The following is a 16,674-nucleotide window of genomic DNA, read 5'->3' on the forward strand; positions in this document are numbered from 1 at the left end:
ACCTCAAATTCCTGGGCTCAAATAATTTTCCTGCTTTGATCTCCTCAGTAGCTGAGACTACAGATGCACACCACCACACCTGGCTTTTTATTGATGTTTTGAGACAAAAGCCTGTAAGGTTTTAAACCTGTAGTTCTAAGGAATTCAGTGATATGACCTCCAAATTCCTATACATTGTGATTTTTTTTCTTACGAGCGTTCCAAGATTAAGACAGCTAAATTGAAAGCTTCCCCTGAACTTCCTTACACTTTCTACATACCTCTCCCTTCCATCATTTTTGTCCCAAAATACATCATCTATATAACATAAAAATATTCCAAATACATTATTTTCCCTCATCTCTTTCACATTTTACCTATAATAACTTTTTTTATTATCCACTTACAAATGGATAAATAAATATAAATCCACTTACAAAAAACACTTACAAATGTGTTTTTCTTGTTGCTGTTTATACATTCTACTGGAGGTCATCATTCATTGCTCCCTAAATTGTAGTATCAACATCTTAATCTACTTCCTCCTTCTGTGTTACTATATTCAATTTATTTTTCACTGAGGGTTCTAGAATTATTCTTCCTTTCAATGAATAAAACAAATCGCTTTTCTTTTTCTTTTTATTCTTCCTTTCTGCTTTACTATTAACTGTTACTTTATGAGAGAGGAGCCATTTCAGTGTTATTTCCTATTATACCACAATTTTAAGCTAAAAGTCTGAGATATCATAACCTCTCTATAAGTGTTTAATATTATAATAAATAACACAACTTTGTAATTTCAGCATTAAATTTTTGAATACTAAGTCTATAGATTATTTATGAAACAAGATTTTAGTTGTGTTGCAGAGGAGCTTGTTATTTTTTTAACTCACTCCTTCCATTTCTATCCATACTAGCTGTAAGACATTTAGAGGTGTGAAAGTGGCATATTCTTCCCTACACTTGAGAGTCTGTTGAGGTTATATGAATAAAGAAATGTACAGTGACCATTTAATTCATATAGCTAAATATAATGTTTAATATTTAAAATTTGTTTAAATGTTTTTGTTACTTAGATTTATTATAACAAATATTATTTAGATTTTTCATTCTTTAAAACTCAATATAAGAAACAAACATGTGGGAAAATCTCAAGTAATTCATTATCGTTGTTCTTATCATAGAAGATACAAGCCATCTCCTTATTGGTTAGGGTCATATTTACAGAACAGTCACTTTTCATTTCCCAATGAAATCTGAGGAGTGTGTTTTGAATTCCCTAGTGATATGCCTACAACTACACAGTATAATTCTGTCTTCTTTGGAGGGTATGACTCTACAGGATCAATATGATAATGTCCTAAAATATCACTGTTACATTTAATTATACAAAACACCACTAAAGTGAGAATAATATATGAGCTGTTCATTACGTAGTCTACTTATAGAGTTAATTTTTACACTCAAATACTTTAGTTAGAGACTGTGAAATTAAATTGGCCCTAGATGTAACTTAATTATTTGTAACAACTACCATGCTGTGGTGAAATGAATTAACTGAAATCTTAATTTGGAAAATAATAAAGTTATTTCACTTAAAAGTTATTTAAAAATCTATATTTCTTAACTATTTATTTTATTTTATTTTATTTTATTATTATACTTTTAAGTTTTAGGGTACATGTGCACAATGTGCAGGTTAGTTACATATGTATACATGTGCCATGCTTGTGCGCTGCACCCATTAACTTGTCATTTAGCATTAGGTATATCTCCTAATGCTATCCCTCCCTCTTCCCCTACTCCACAACAGTCCCCAGAGTGTGATTTTCCCCTTCCTGTGTCCATGTGTTCTTGTTGTTCAATTCCCACCTATGAGTGAGAATATGCAGTGTTTGGTTTTTTGTCCTTGTGATAGTTTACTGAGAATGATGATTTCCAATTTCATCCATGTCCCTACAAAGGACATGAACTCATCATTTTTTATGGCTGCATAGTATTACATGGTGTATATGTGCCACAATTTCTTAATCCAGTCTATCATTGTTGGATATTTGTGTTGGTTCCAAGTCTTTGCTATTGTGAATAGTGCCACAATAAACATACGTGTGCATGTGTCTTTATAGCAGAATGATTTATAGTCCTTTGGGTATATACCCAGTACTGGGATGGCTGGGTCAAATGGTATTTCTAGTTCTAGATCCCTGAGGAATCGCCACACTGACTTCCACAATGGTTGAACTAGTTTACAGTCCCACCAACAGTGTAAAAGCATTCCTATTTCTCCACATCCTCTCCAGCACCTGTTGTTTCCTGACTTTTTAATGATCGCCATTCTAACTGGTGTGAGATGGTATCTCACTGTGGTTTTGATTTGCATTTCTCTGAAGGTCAGTGATGATGAGCATTTTTTCATGTGTTTTTTGGCTACATAAATGTCTTCTTTTGAGAAGTGTCTGTTCAAGTCCTTCGCCCACTTTTTGATGGGGTTGTTTTTTTTTTCTTGTAAATTTGTTTGAGTTCATTGTAGATTCTGGATATTAGCCCTTTGTCAGATGAGTAGGTTGTGAACATTTTCTCCCATTTTGTAGGTTGCCTGTTCACTCTGATGGCAGTTTCTTTTGCTGTGCAGAAGCTCTTGAGTTTAATTAGATCTCTTTTGTCAATTTTGGCTTTTGTTGTCATTGCTTTTGGTGTTTTAGACATGAAGTCCTTGCCCATGCCTGTGTCCTGAATAGTATTGCCTAGGTTTTCTTCTAGGGTTTTTATGGTTTTAGGTCTAACATTTAAGTCTTGAATCCATCTTGAATTAATTTTTGTATAAGGTGTAAGGAAGACATACAGTTTCAGTTTCCTGCATATGACTAGCCAGTTTTCCCAGCACCATTTATTAAATAGGGAATCCTTTCCCCATTGCTTGTTTTTCTCAGGTTTGTCAAAGATCACATTGTTGTAGATATGTGGCCTTATTTCTGAGGGCTCTTTTCTGTTCCATTGATCTATATCTCTGTTTTGGTAGCAGCACCATGCTGTTTTGGTTACTGTAGCCTTGTAGTATAGTTTGAAGTCAGGTAGCGTGATACCTCCAGCTTTGTTCTTTTGGCTTACGATTAACTTGGCGATGCGAGCTCTTTTTTGGTTCCATATGAACTTTAAATTATTTTGTTCCAATTCTGTGAAGAAAGTCATTGGTAGTTAGATGGCGATAGCATTCAATCTATAAATTACCTTGGGCAGTATGGCCATTTTCAGGATATTGATTCTTCCAACCCATGAGCATGGAATGTTCTTCCATTTGTTTGTATCCCCTTTTATTTCATTGAGCAGTAGTTTGTAGTTCTCCTTGAAAAGGTCCTTCACAACCCTTGTAAGTTGGATTCCTAGGTATTTTATTCTCTTTGAAGCCATCGTGAATGGGAGTTCACTCATGATTTGGCTCTCTGTTTGTCTGTTATTGGTGTATAGGAATGCTTGTGATTTTTGTACATTGATTTTGTATCCTGAGACTTTGCTGAAGTTGCTTATCAGCTTAAGGAGATTTTGGGCTGAGACAATGGGGTTTTCTAGATATACAATCATATCATCGGCAAACAGGGACAATTTGACTTCCTCTTTTCCTAATTGAATACCATTTATTTCCTTCTCCTGCCTAATTGCCCTGGCCAGAACTTCCAACACTGTGTTGAATATGAGTGGTGAGAGAGAGCATCCCTCTCTTGTGCCAGTTTTCAAAGGGAATGCTTCCAGTTTTTGCCCATTCAGTATGTTATTGGCTGTGGGTTTGTCATAGATAGCTCTTATTATTTTGACATACGTCCCATCAATACCTAATTTATTGAGAGTTTTTAGCATGAAGCTTTGTTGAATTCTGTCAAAGGCATTTCCTGCATCTATTGAGATAATCATGTGGTTTTTGTCTTTGGTTCTGTTCATATGCTGGATTATATTTATTGATTTGCATACATTGAACCAGCCTTGCATCCCAGGGATGAAGCCCATTTGATCATGGTGGATAAGCTTTTTGATGTGCTGCTGGATTCAGTTTGCCAGTATTTTATTGAGGATTTTTGCATCAATGTTGATCAAGGATATTGGCCTAAAATTCTCTTTTTTGGTTGTGTCTCTGCCTGGCTTTGGTATCAGGATGATGCTGGCCTCATAAAATGAGTTAGAGAGGATTCCCTCTTTTTCTATTGATTGGAACAGTTTCAGAAGGAATGGTACCAGTTCTTCCTTGTACCTCTGGTAGAATTTGGCTGTGAATCCATCTGGTCTTGGACTCTTTTTGGTTGGTAAGCTATTGATTATTGCCACAATTTCAGAGCCTGTTATTGGTCTATTCAGAGAGTCAACTTCTTCCTGGTTTAGTCCTGGGAGGGTGTATGTGTCGAGGAATTTATCCATTTCTTCTAGATTTTCTAGTTTATTTGCATAGAGGTGTTTGTGGTATTCTCTGGTGGTAGTTTGTATTTCTGTGGGATTGGTGGTGATATCCCCTTTATCATTTTTTATTGCATCTATTTGATTCTTCTCTCTCTTCTTCTTTATTAGTCTTGCTAGCAGTCCATCAATTTTGTTGATCCTTTCAGAAAACCAGCTCCTGGATTCATTAATTTTTGAAGGGTTTTTTGTGTCGCTATTTCCTTCAGTTCTGCTCTGATTTTAGTTATTTCTTGCCTTCTGCTAGCTTTTGAATCTGTTTGCTCTTGCTTTTCTAGTTCTTTTAATTGTGATGTTAGGGTGTCAATTTTGGGTCTTTCCTGCTTTCTCTTGTGGGCATTTAGTGCTATAAATTTCCCTCTACACACTGCTTTGAATGTGTCCCCGAGACTCTGGTATGTTGTGTCTTTGTTCTCGTTGGTTTCAGAGAACATCTTTATTTCTGCCTTCATTTTGTTATGTACCCAGTAGTCATTCAGGAACAGATTGTTCAGTTTCCATATAGTTGAGCTGTTTTCAGTGAGTTTCTTAATCCTGAGTACTAGTTTGATTGCACTGTGGTCTGAGGGACAGTTTGTTATAATTTCTGATCTTTTACATTTGCTGAGGAGAGCTTTACTTCCAACTATGTGGTCAATTTTGGAATAGGTGTGGTGTGGTGCTGAAAAAAAATGTAGATTCTGTTGATTTGGGGTGGAGAGTTCTGCAGATGTCTATTAGGTCTGCTTGGTGCAGAGCTGAGTTCAATTCCTGGGTATCCTTGTTAACCTTCTCTCTCGTTGATCTGTCTAATGTTGACAGTGGGGTGTTAAAGTCTCCCATTATTATTGTGTGGGAGTCTAAGTCTGTTTGTAGGTCACTCAGGACGTGCTTTATGAATCTGGGTGCTCGTGTATTGGGTGCATATATATTTAGGATAGTTAGCTCTTCTTGTTGAATTGATCCCTTTCCCATTATGTAATGGCCTTCTTTGTCTCTTTTGATCTTTGTTGGTTTAAAGTCTGTTTTATCAGAGACTAGGATTGCAACCCCTGCCTTTTTTTGTTTTCCATTGGCTTGTTAGATCTTCCTCCATCCTTTTATTTTGAGGCTGTGTGTGTCTCTGCACGTGAGATGGGTTTCCTGAATACAGCACACTGATGGGTCGTCACTCTTTATCCGATTTGCCAGTCTGTGTATTTTAATTGGAGCATTTAGTCTATTTACATTTAAAGTTAATATCATTATGTGTGAATTTGATCCTGTCATTATGATGTGAGCTGGTTATGTTGCTCATTAGTTGATGCAGTTTCTTCCTAGCCTCAATGGTCTTTACAATTTGGCATGATTTTGCAGTGGCTGGTACCGGTTGTTCCTTTCCATGTTTAGTGCTTCCTTCAAGAGCTCTTTTAGGGCAGGCCTGGTGGTGACAAAATCTCTCAGCATTTGCTTGTCTGTAAAGGATTTTATTTCTCCATCACTTATGAAGCTTAATTTGGCTGAATATGAAATTCTGGGTTGAAAATTCTTTTCTTTAAGAATGTTGAATATTGGCCCCCACTCTCTTCTGGCTTGTAGAGTTTCTGCTGAGAGATCCGCTGTTGGTCTAATGGGCTTCCCTTTGTGGGTAATCTGACCCTTCTCTCTGCCTGCCCTTAACATTTTTTCCTTCATTTCAACTTTGGTGAATCTGACAATTACGTGTCTTGGAGTTGCTCTTCTCGAGGAGTATCTTTGTGGTGTTCTCTGTATTTCCTGAATCTGAACGTTGGCCTGCCTTTCTAGATTGGGGAAGTACTCCTGGATAATATCCTGCAGAGTGTTTTCCAGCTTGGTTCCATTCTCCCCATCACTTTCAGGTACACCAATCAGACGTAGATTTGGTCTTTTCACATAGTCCCATATTTCTTGGAGGCTTTGTTCATTTCTTTTTATTCTTTTTTATTTAAACTTCCCTTCTCACTTCATTTCATTCATTTCATCTTCCATCACTGATACCCTTTCTTCCAGTTGATTGCATCAGCTCCTGAGCCTTCTGCATTCTTCACGTAGTTCTCAAGCCTTGGCTTTCAGCTCCATCAACTCCTTTAAGCACTTCTGTGTATTGGTTATTCTAGTTATACATTCATCTAAATTTTTTCAAAGTTTTCAACTCCTTTGGCTTTGGTTTGAATTTCCTCCTGTAGCTTAGAGTAGTTTGATCATCTGAAGCCTTCTTCTCTCAACTTGTCAAAGTCATTCTCCGTCCAGCTTTATTCCATTGCTATTGAGGAGCTGCGTTCCTTTGGAGGAGGAGAGGTGCTCTGCTTTTTAGAGTTTCCAGTTTTTCTGCTGTTTTTTCCCCATCTTTGTGGTTTTGTCTACTTTTGGTCTTTGATGATGGTGATGTACAGATGGGTTTTTGGTGTGGATGTCTTTTCTGTTTGTTAGTTTTCCTTCTAACAGACAGGACCCTCAGCTGCAGGTCTGTTGGTGTACCCGCCCGTGTGAGGTGTCAGTGTGCCCCTGCTGGGGGATGCCTCCCAGTTAGGCTGCTTGGGGGTCAGGGGTCAGGGACCCACTTGAGGAGGCAGTCTGCCGGTTCTCAGATCTCCAGCTGCATGCTGGGAGAATCACTGCTCTCTTCAAATCTGTCAGACAGGGACATATAAGTCTGCAGAGGTTACTGCTGTCTTTTTGTTTGTCTGTGCCCTGCCCCCAGAGGTGGAGCCTACAGAGGCAGGCAGGCCTCCTTTAGCTGTGGTGAGCTCCACCCAGTTCGAGCTTCTGGGCTGCTTTGTTTACCTAAGCTAGCCTGGGAAATGGCGGGCGTCCCTCCTCCAGCCTCTCTGCCGACTTGCAGTTTGATCTCAGACCGCTGTGCTAGCAATCAGCGAGACTCCATGGGCATAGGACCTTCTGAGCCATGTGTGGGATATAATCTCCTGGTGCACTGTTTTTTAAACCCATTGGAAAAGCGCGGTAGTGGGATGGGAGTGACCCGATTTTCCAGGTGCCATCTGTCACCCCTTTCTTTGACTAGGAAAGGGAACTCCCTGGCCTCTTGGGCTTCCTGAGTGAGGCAATGCCTCACCCTGCTTTGGTTCACACACAGTGTGCTGCACCCACTGTCCTGCACCCACTGTCTGGCACTCCCTAGTGAGATGAACCCGGTGCCTCAGAAGGAAATGCAGAAATCACCTGTCTTCTGTGTCGCTCACGCTGGGAGCCGTAGACCAGAGCTGTTCCTATTCAGCCATCTTTCAAGTATTTCTTGTTATATGAAAGACATAATGCGTCTCATGATAATGATGGAAGCAGCCTCAAACAAAATCTTACAAAACACTCTGGACATGATGGCTCATGCCTGTAATCCCAGCACTTTGGAAGGCTGAGGCAGCTGGATGACTTGAGGTCAAGAGTTTGTCACTAGCCTGGCCAACAGGGTGAAACACCCTCTCTGCTAAAAGTAAGAGCATTAGCCAGGCATGGGGGTGCATGGCTGTAATCCCAGCTACTCAGGAGGCTGAGGCAAAAGGATCCCTTGAACCCAGAAGGCAGAGGTTCCAGGGAGCTGAGATCTCGCCACTGCAGTCTAGCCTGGGTGAGAGAGTGAAACTCATCTCAAAAACATCTCTCTGAACTTTAAAAAGCAAGGTGAATTTAATCAACTTTCTATTTTATGCTGTCATTAAAGTTCATTAGGTTAAAAGTGAAGAGATATAAGGAATAGAAAAAAACCTCAGACTTGATTTTCGGAGCTCTGGAATCTAACTAAGTAATCAGGGGAGTGTTTAATGAAGAAAGACCTGACCTCTAAGTTTGGGCAAGACAGAATGTGGGTTGTGTGATTTAAAATGTCTGAGGTTCCCTTGGAGATTATTAGCTCAGAGGCTTTCCTTTAGCCCACCTCAGATTTTTCTTGGGGGCAGAAAGTGACTCTCAGGGGACATTTGTGGAAAGGGAATACACTAGTCAGAGCTACCTGTAGCAAGGAATAAGAGTCAGGTCAAGCAGTACACAAACAAAATGCCTGGAAGGAAGAGGCTGAGGAAGAAAACTGATGAGCAAAATCAGCTTGGAAAAACTCTCACAGTTTGTTGTTTTTCATTTTGGATTGGGTTGTAAATAGAGACAGAGCTTGCCTTGTGGCCCACATTGGAGTCCTGTGGCATGATTATGGCCCACTGAAGCCTCAACCTCCTTGGGTTCAAATTGATCTTCCGACCTCAGCCTCCTGAGCATCTCACCTCCCTGGACTCCACCTATCCTTCCACCTCAGCGTCTCACACTACAGGCATGTGTTACCACAACCAGCTTATTTTTTTTATTTTTTTATAGAAAAGATATTGCCATGTTGTCAAGGCTGGTCTCGCACTTCTGGGCTCAAGTAATTTGTTCTCCTAAGTCTTCCAAATTGGTGGGATTACAGATATGAACCACCACACCCAGACTCCTATTGTATATTTAGAAGAATATAAGTATGTCCATTTCTGGATGCATGCACGGAGAAGACCCCAAAGCTTTTTGTTTTCCCTGACTTTGGGCTAAACACTAGAGTTCCTCACAGAGTCCATATGCGAAGTCTGGGTGGTTTTTATTTTATTTTCTTTATTTTCCTCTTTTTTTCTTTTAAAATATGTCGAGAGGGGTAGATGACCAAAAGGGTGACAGAACACAGGTTAAGTGGCCATACATGACTAAGAATACAGACTACAAAAATAGCTTTAAAGGGTTGCTAAACAAGTAAACAACCCACCAAGTAAACAATTATGGAGGTCAATATTTTGTTATCCAAATATGCTGAATAATATCCAAAGTGTTCCATGTTCAACAATAAAATAAAAGGCGCTCAAAGAAAAAAAAAAGGGCACACTCAAAGAAAACATAATTAAAAGAAACTATTTCAGGAAACTCAGTCATGGTACTAACCAGGGAAATATTTCAATTCACTTCGTTTTAGTGTTCTCAAAGACCTAAGGGAACCCAGGAGAACAGTGATTCAAAATTGAAAATATCAATAAAAATGTATGAATTATTTTGAAAAATGAAATCAATAATCTGTAACTAGAAAGACTGAATAGCATGTGTGAGCATGTAGAAACCTAATAAGGCAACTTGAAGATGGATTGTTTGATATTGTTCAGTGTAAGGAACAAGAAGAGAAACAAGAATAATGATCAAAACTAAGGTTTCCATGGGACACCATCAAGAATATCAACATATTCATAATGGGAGTCCCACTGGAATAGGTGAGATGGGGAAAAAAAGAATATTTAAATGAATAGTGGCTGAAACTTCCCAAAAGTGTCGATAGATGCAAATCTACTGATCCAAGTATCTCTAAAGAACACAATACTCCAGGGAGAATAAACTCCAAGATATCCACACTGAAACACATGCATTGAAATTGACAGAGGACAAATAAATAGAGAACTTTAAAAGAATCAAGACAGAAGTAACTCATCACATGCAAGTTATCCTTCATAACATTAACAGCCAATTTCTCATTAAAAATTATAGTGGAAAGAAGTCACTGTGATGAGATCTTTAAAGTGCTGGAATAAGAAGATAAAGTCAATCATAAACTCAATATCTGGCCAAACAAAAATTTAACTTTATGAGCAAATAAGGCATTTCCAAGCAAACATAATTAAAGAGAGTACATTACTACTAGATCAGCCTTACAAAACATGATGAAAACAAGCAAGGAATGAAAGAAAAATGGTACCTCATGTGCAAATAAAGAAATAAGAACATCAATAAAATAATTACGTCATGAAATAGAAAAGCCAATATTATTGTATTTGGATTTTCTGTGACTTTATTTTTCTTCTGGATTTAAAAGTATCTCACAACTGTAATCCCAACAAAGTAGGGAGATTTCCTTGAGTCTGGGAGTTTGAGACCAGCCAGGGCAACAAAATGTGACCGTCTTTTGAGAAAATAAACAAAATTAGCCAGCTGTGGTGGCATGGACTTCTGTCCCCAGAACATAGGGCACTGAGTTGGAAGGGTCCCTTGACCCCAGGAGCTCGAGGCTGTAGTGAAACATGTTTAGCCTGTGTGACTGAAACCCTGTCTCAATGAAATAAAATACAATACAATAATAAAATAAAGAAATGACAAAAAAAATAAAACAATAATTACACATCTGGGTTGTTAGCAAATGTTGCATAACGAACTATTTTTGACAAAAAAATAGAAAGTTGGGGAAAACAGTATGGGAAAATGATTTTTGTGTAATGTCAATGCTCAGTTGTTATAATTCACACTATATTATTATTAATTCAAGATATTAATTATAATACCATTAATAACTTGTCCTTTATATGGCTGCATAGTATTCCACGGTTTATATGTGCCATATTTTCTTAATCCAGTCTATCATTGATGGACAATTTGGTTGGTTTCAAGTCTTTGCTATGGTGAATAGTGTGAAAATAAACATACGTGTGCATGTATCTTTATAGCAGCATGATTTATAACCCTTTGGGTATATACTCAGTAATGGGATTGCTGGGTCAAATGGTAATTCTAATTTTAAATCCTTGCAGAATTATCGCACTGTCTTCCACAATGGTTGAACTAATTTACACTCCCCCAAACAGTGTAAAAGCATTCCTATTTCTCCACATCCACACCAGCATCTGTCGTTTCCTGACTTTTTAATGATTGCCATTCCAAGTGGCTTGAGATGATATCTCATTTTGGTTTTGATTTGCATTTCCCTGATGACCAGTGATGATGAGCATTTCTTCATGTGTCTGTTGGCTGCATAAATGTCTTCTTTTGAGAAGTGTCTGTTCATATCCTTTGCCCTCCTTTTGATGAGGTGGTTTTTTTTTTTAATGAAAATTTGTTTGTGTTCTTTGTAGATTCTGATATTAGCCATTTGTAAGATGGGTAGATTGCAAAAATTTTCTCCCATTCTGTACGTTGCCTGTTCACTCTGATGGTAGTTTCTTTTGCCATTCAGAAGTTCTTTAGTTTAATTAGATCTTATTTGTCTATTTTGGCCTCTGTTGCCATTAATTTTGGTGTTTTAGTCATGAAGTACTTGCCCATGCCTATGTCCTGAATGGTATTGTCTAGGTTTTCTTCTAGGGTTTTTACGGTTTTATATTTAACATTTAAGTCTTTAATTCATATTGAATTAGCTTTTATGTAAGGTGTAAGGAAGAGATCCAGTTTCAGCTTTCTAAAAATGGCCAGCCCCTTTTCCCAGCACCATTTACAACATAGGGAGTCAATTCCCCATTTCTTCTTTTTGTCAGATTCATCAGAGATAAGATGATTGCAGATGTGTGGTGTTATTTCAGAGGCCTCTTTTCTGTTCCATTGGTCAATACATCTCTTTTGGTACAAGTACCATACTGTTTTGTTTACTGCAGGCTTGTAGTATAGTTTGAAGTCAGGTAGCATGATGCCTCCAGCTTTTTTCTTCTTCTTCTTCTTAGGATTATCTTAGCAATATGGCCTCTTTGGGGGCTCCATATGAACTGTACATTTTTTTTCCCCAAATCTCTGAAGAAAGTCACTGGTGGCTTGATGGGAATGGCATAGCTTGTATAAATTACTTTGGACACTATGGCCATTTTCAAGGTATTCATTCTTCATACTCATTATCATAGAATATCCTTCCATTTGTTTCTGTCCTTTTTTATTTCGTTGAGCAGTGTTTTGTAGTTTTTCCTGAAGAGGTCCTTCACATTCCTTGTAAGCTGGATTCCTAGGTATTTTGTACTCTTTGAAGCACTTGTGAATGGGAGTTCACTTGTGATTTGGCTCTCTGTTTGCCCGTTAATGGTGTATAGGAGTGTTTGTGATTTTTGCACACCGATTTTGTATCCTGAGACTTTGCTGAAGTTGCTTATCAGCTTAAGTAGATTTTGGGCTGAGACAATGGGTTTTCTCAATATACAATCATGTTATCCGAAAACAGGGACAATTTGACTTCCTCTTTTCCTTATTGAATACCCTTTATTTCTTTCTCTTGCCTGATTGCCCTGGACAGAACTTCCAACACTATGTTGAATAGGAATGGTGAGAGAGGGCATCCTTGTCTTGTGCCTGTTTTCCAAAGGAATGCCTCCAGTATTTGTCCACTCTGTCGGATATTGTCTGTGGGTTTGTCAGTAGCTTTTATTATTTTGAGATATGTTCCATCAATACCTAGTTTATTGAGAGTTTTTAGCATGAAGGGCTGTTGAATTTTGTCAAAGGCCTTTCCTGCATCTATTGAGATAATCATGTGATTTTTGTCATTGGTTCAGTTTATATGATGGATTAGGTATATTGATTTACATAAATTGAACCACATTTGCATCACAGGGATGAAGCTGATGTGATAGTGGTAGATAAGCTTTTTGTTGTGCTGATGGATTCAGTTTGCCAGTATTTTATTGAGGATGTTCGCATGGATGTTTATCTGGGCTATTGGTCTAAAATTCTCTTTTTGCGTGTGTGTCTCTGCCAGGCCTTGGTATCAGGATGAAGTTGTCCTCATAAAATGAGTTGGGGAGGATTCTCTCTTTTTTTTATTGATTGGAATAGTTTCAGAAGGAATGGTACCAGTCCCTCTTTGTACCTCTGGTAGAATTTGGGTGTGAATCCACCTGGTCCTGGGCTTTTTTTTGGTTGGTAAGCTATTAATTATTTACTCAATTTCAGAGGCTGTTGCTAGTCTATTCAGAGATTCAACTTCTTCCTGGTTTAGTTTTTGAAGGGTGTATGTGTCCAGGAATTTATCCATTTCTTCTAGATTTTCTAGTTTATTTTGTTAGAGGTGTTTATAGTATTCTCTGAGGGTAGTTTGTACTTCCGTGGGATCGACGGTGATATCCCCTTTATCATTTTTTATAGCTTCTATTTTATTCTTCTCTCTTTGCTTCTTTATTAGCCTTGCTAGGGGTCTTTCAATTTTGTTGATCTTTTCAAAAAAAAAAAAAACCCAGTTCCTGGATTCGTTGATTTTTTGAAGGGTTTTTTGTGTCTCTGTCTCTTTCCATTCTGCTCTGCTCTGATCTTAGTTATTTCTTGCCTTCTGCTACCTTTCGAATTTGTTTGCTCTTGCTTCTCTATTTCTTTTAGTTGTGATGTTAGGTTGTCAATTTTATATCTTTCCTGCTATCTTTTGTGACATTTACTGCTATATATTTCCCTCTGCCCACTGCTTTAAATGAGTTTCAGAGATTCTGGCATGTTGTGTCTTTGTTCTCATTGGTTTCAAGGAATGTCTGTATATCTGCCTTCATTTTGTTATTTACCCAGCAATCATTCAGGAGCAAGTTGTTAAGTTCCCCTGTAGTTGTGCAGTTTTGAGTGAGTTTCTTAATGCTGAGTTCTAATTTGATTACACTGTGGTCTGAGAGACACTTTGTTGTGATTTCTGTTCTTTTACAATTGCTGAGGAGTGCTTTACTTCAGGTTATGTGGTCAATTTCAGAATAAGTGTGATGTGGTGCTGAGAAGAATGTATATGCTCTTGATTTAGGGTGGAGACTTCTGTAGGTGTCTATTAGGCCAGTTTGTTACAGAGCTGAGTTTAAGTGCTGGATATCCTTGTTAACCTTCTGTCTCATTGATCTGTTGATTAATGAGACAACATTGACTGTGGGGTGTTAAAGTCTCCCATTATTATTGTGTGGGTGTCTAAGTCTCTTTGTAGGTCTCTAAGGACTTACTTTCTGAATCTGGGTTCTGTATTGGGTGAATATGTATTTAGAATTCTTACCTCTTCTTCATGAATTGATCCTTTTATCATTAGGTAATGGCCTTCTTTGTCCGTTTTGATCTTTGTTCGTTAAAAGTCTGTTTTATCAGGGGCTAGGATTGCAACTCCTACTTATTTTTTTTTTCTGCTTTCCATTTGCTTGGTATATCTTCTTCCATTCATTTATTGTGAGCTTATGTGCATCTTTGCATGTGAGATGGGTCTCCTGAATACAGCACACTGATGGATCTTGACTCTTTATCCAATTTACCCATCTGTGTCTTTGAACTGGGGCATGTAGCCCCTTTACACTTAAGGTTAATATTGTTATGTGTAAATTTGGTCCTGTCTTTATGACGTTGGCTGGGTAGTTTGCCTGTTAATTGATACAGTCTCTTGATAGCATCGATGGTCTTTAAAATTTGCTTTTGCAGTTGCTGATACTGGTTGTTTTTTTCCATGTTTAGTGTTTCCTTCAGGAACTCTTGTAAGGCAGGCCTGGTGGTGACAGAATCTCTCAGCATTTCCTTATTTTTAAAGGATTTTATTTCTGCTTCACTTATAAAGCTTAGTTTGGCTGGATATGAAATTCTGTGCTGAAAATTCTTTTCTTTAAGAATGTTGAATATTCGCCCCCACTCTCTTCTGGCTTGTAGGCTTTCTGGCAAGAGATCCACTGTTAGTCTGATGGGCTTTCCTTTGTGGGTAACTCAACCTTTCTCTCTGTCTGACCTTAACACTTTTTCCATCATGTCAACCTTGGTGAACCTGACAATTGTATGTCTTGTGGTTGCTTTTCTCGAGGAGTATCTTTGTGGCATTCTCTGTATTTCCTGAATTTGAATGTTGGCCTGCCTTGTTAGGTTGGGGAAGTTCTCCTGGATAATATCCTGAAGCGTGTTTTCTAAGTTGGTTCCATTCTTTCCATCAATTTCAGATACACCAATTAAACTTAGATTTGGTCTTTTCACTTAGCCCCATATTTCTCAGAGGCTTTGTTTCCTTTTACTCTTTTTTCTCTAACCTTGTCTTCTCAGTTTATTTTATTAATGAGATCTTCAATCACTGATACCCTTTCTTCCACTTGATTGAATCAGCTACTGAAGCTTGTGCATGCATGACGAAGTTCTTGTGCCACAGTTTTCAGCTCCGTCAGGTCATTTAAAATCCTCTCTACACTATTTATTCTAGTTAGCCATTCATCTCATCTTTTTCCAAGGTTTTTAGCTTCCTTGTGATAGATTGGAACATGAAACTTTAGCTCAAATAGGTTTGTTATTACCAACCTCCTGAAGCCTACTTCTGTCAGCTCATCAGATTCATTCTCTGTCCAGTTTTTTTTTGCATTGCTTGTGAGGAATTGTGATCCATTGCAGAAGAAGCACTCAATTTTTAGAACTTTCAGCTTTTCTGCTGTAGCTTCTCCCCATCTTTGTGGTTTTATCTACCTTGTGTCTTTGATGTTGTTGACCTACAGATGGAGTTTTGGTGTAGATGAACTTTTTGCTTATGTTGATGCTCTTCCTTTCTATTTGTCAGTTTTCCTCCTAACACTTAGGTCCCTCAGCTGCAGGACTTTTGGAATTTGGTGTAGTCCACTGCAGATTGTGTTTGCCTGGGTGTCACCAGCAGAGGATGCAGAACAGCAAATATTGCAGAACAGCAAATATTGCTGCCTGATCCTTCCTCTGGAAGCGTCATCCCAGAGGGGCAGCTGCCTATATGAGGTGTCTGTCAGCCCCTACTGGGAGCTGTCTCCCAGATAGGTTACACAGGGGTCAGGGACAGATGAGAGGAGGCAGCCTGTCCATTCTCAGACTTCAAATGGCATACTAGGAGAACCACTGCTCTCTTCAGAGCTGTCAGACAGGGACATTTAAGTCTGCCAAAGTTGTCTGCTGCCTTTTGTTCAACTGTGCCCTGCCCACAGAGGTGTAGTCTACAGGCAGTAGGCCTTGTTGAGCTGTGGTGGGCTCCACCCAGTTTTAGCTTCCTGGGTGCTTTGTTTACCTGCTCAAGACTTAGCAATTGTGAACACCCTTCTACCAGCCAGGCTGCCACATCAGAGCTTGATCTCAGACTGCTGCGCTAGCAGTGAGCAAGGCTCTGTGGGCATGGGACCCACCAAGCCAGGCATGGGACCCACCAAGCTAGGCATGGGAGAGAATTACTTTGTCTGCTAGATGGATGCTAAGACCTTGGGTAAAGTGCGGTATTTGGGCAGGAGTGCTCCGTTTTTCCAGGTAGTCTGTCACAGCTTCCCTTGGCTAGGAAAGGGAAATTCCCTGACTGCTTGCACTTCACAGGAGGGGTGATGCCCTGCCCTGCTTCAGCTCATTCACTGTGGGCTGCACCCACTGCCCTGCCAGTCCCAGTGAGATGAACCAGATACCTCAGTGGGAAATGCAGAAATCACTGATCTTCTGCATTGATCATGCTGGGAGCTGCAGACTGGAGCTGTTCCTATTTGGCCATCTTGGAACACCCTCAGAAAAAAATAGGATGCATTTTTAAAGGTTTTTTTTTTTTTTTTTTTACTTTTTTTTTTTTTTGAGATGGGGTCTCATTCTGTTGTCCAGGCT

This window comes from Pan paniscus, chromosome Y (genome assembly GCF_029289425.2).
Source record: "Pan paniscus chromosome Y, NHGRI_mPanPan1-v2.0_pri, whole genome shotgun sequence".
NCBI lineage: Eukaryota > Metazoa > Chordata > Mammalia > Primates > Hominidae > Pan > Pan paniscus.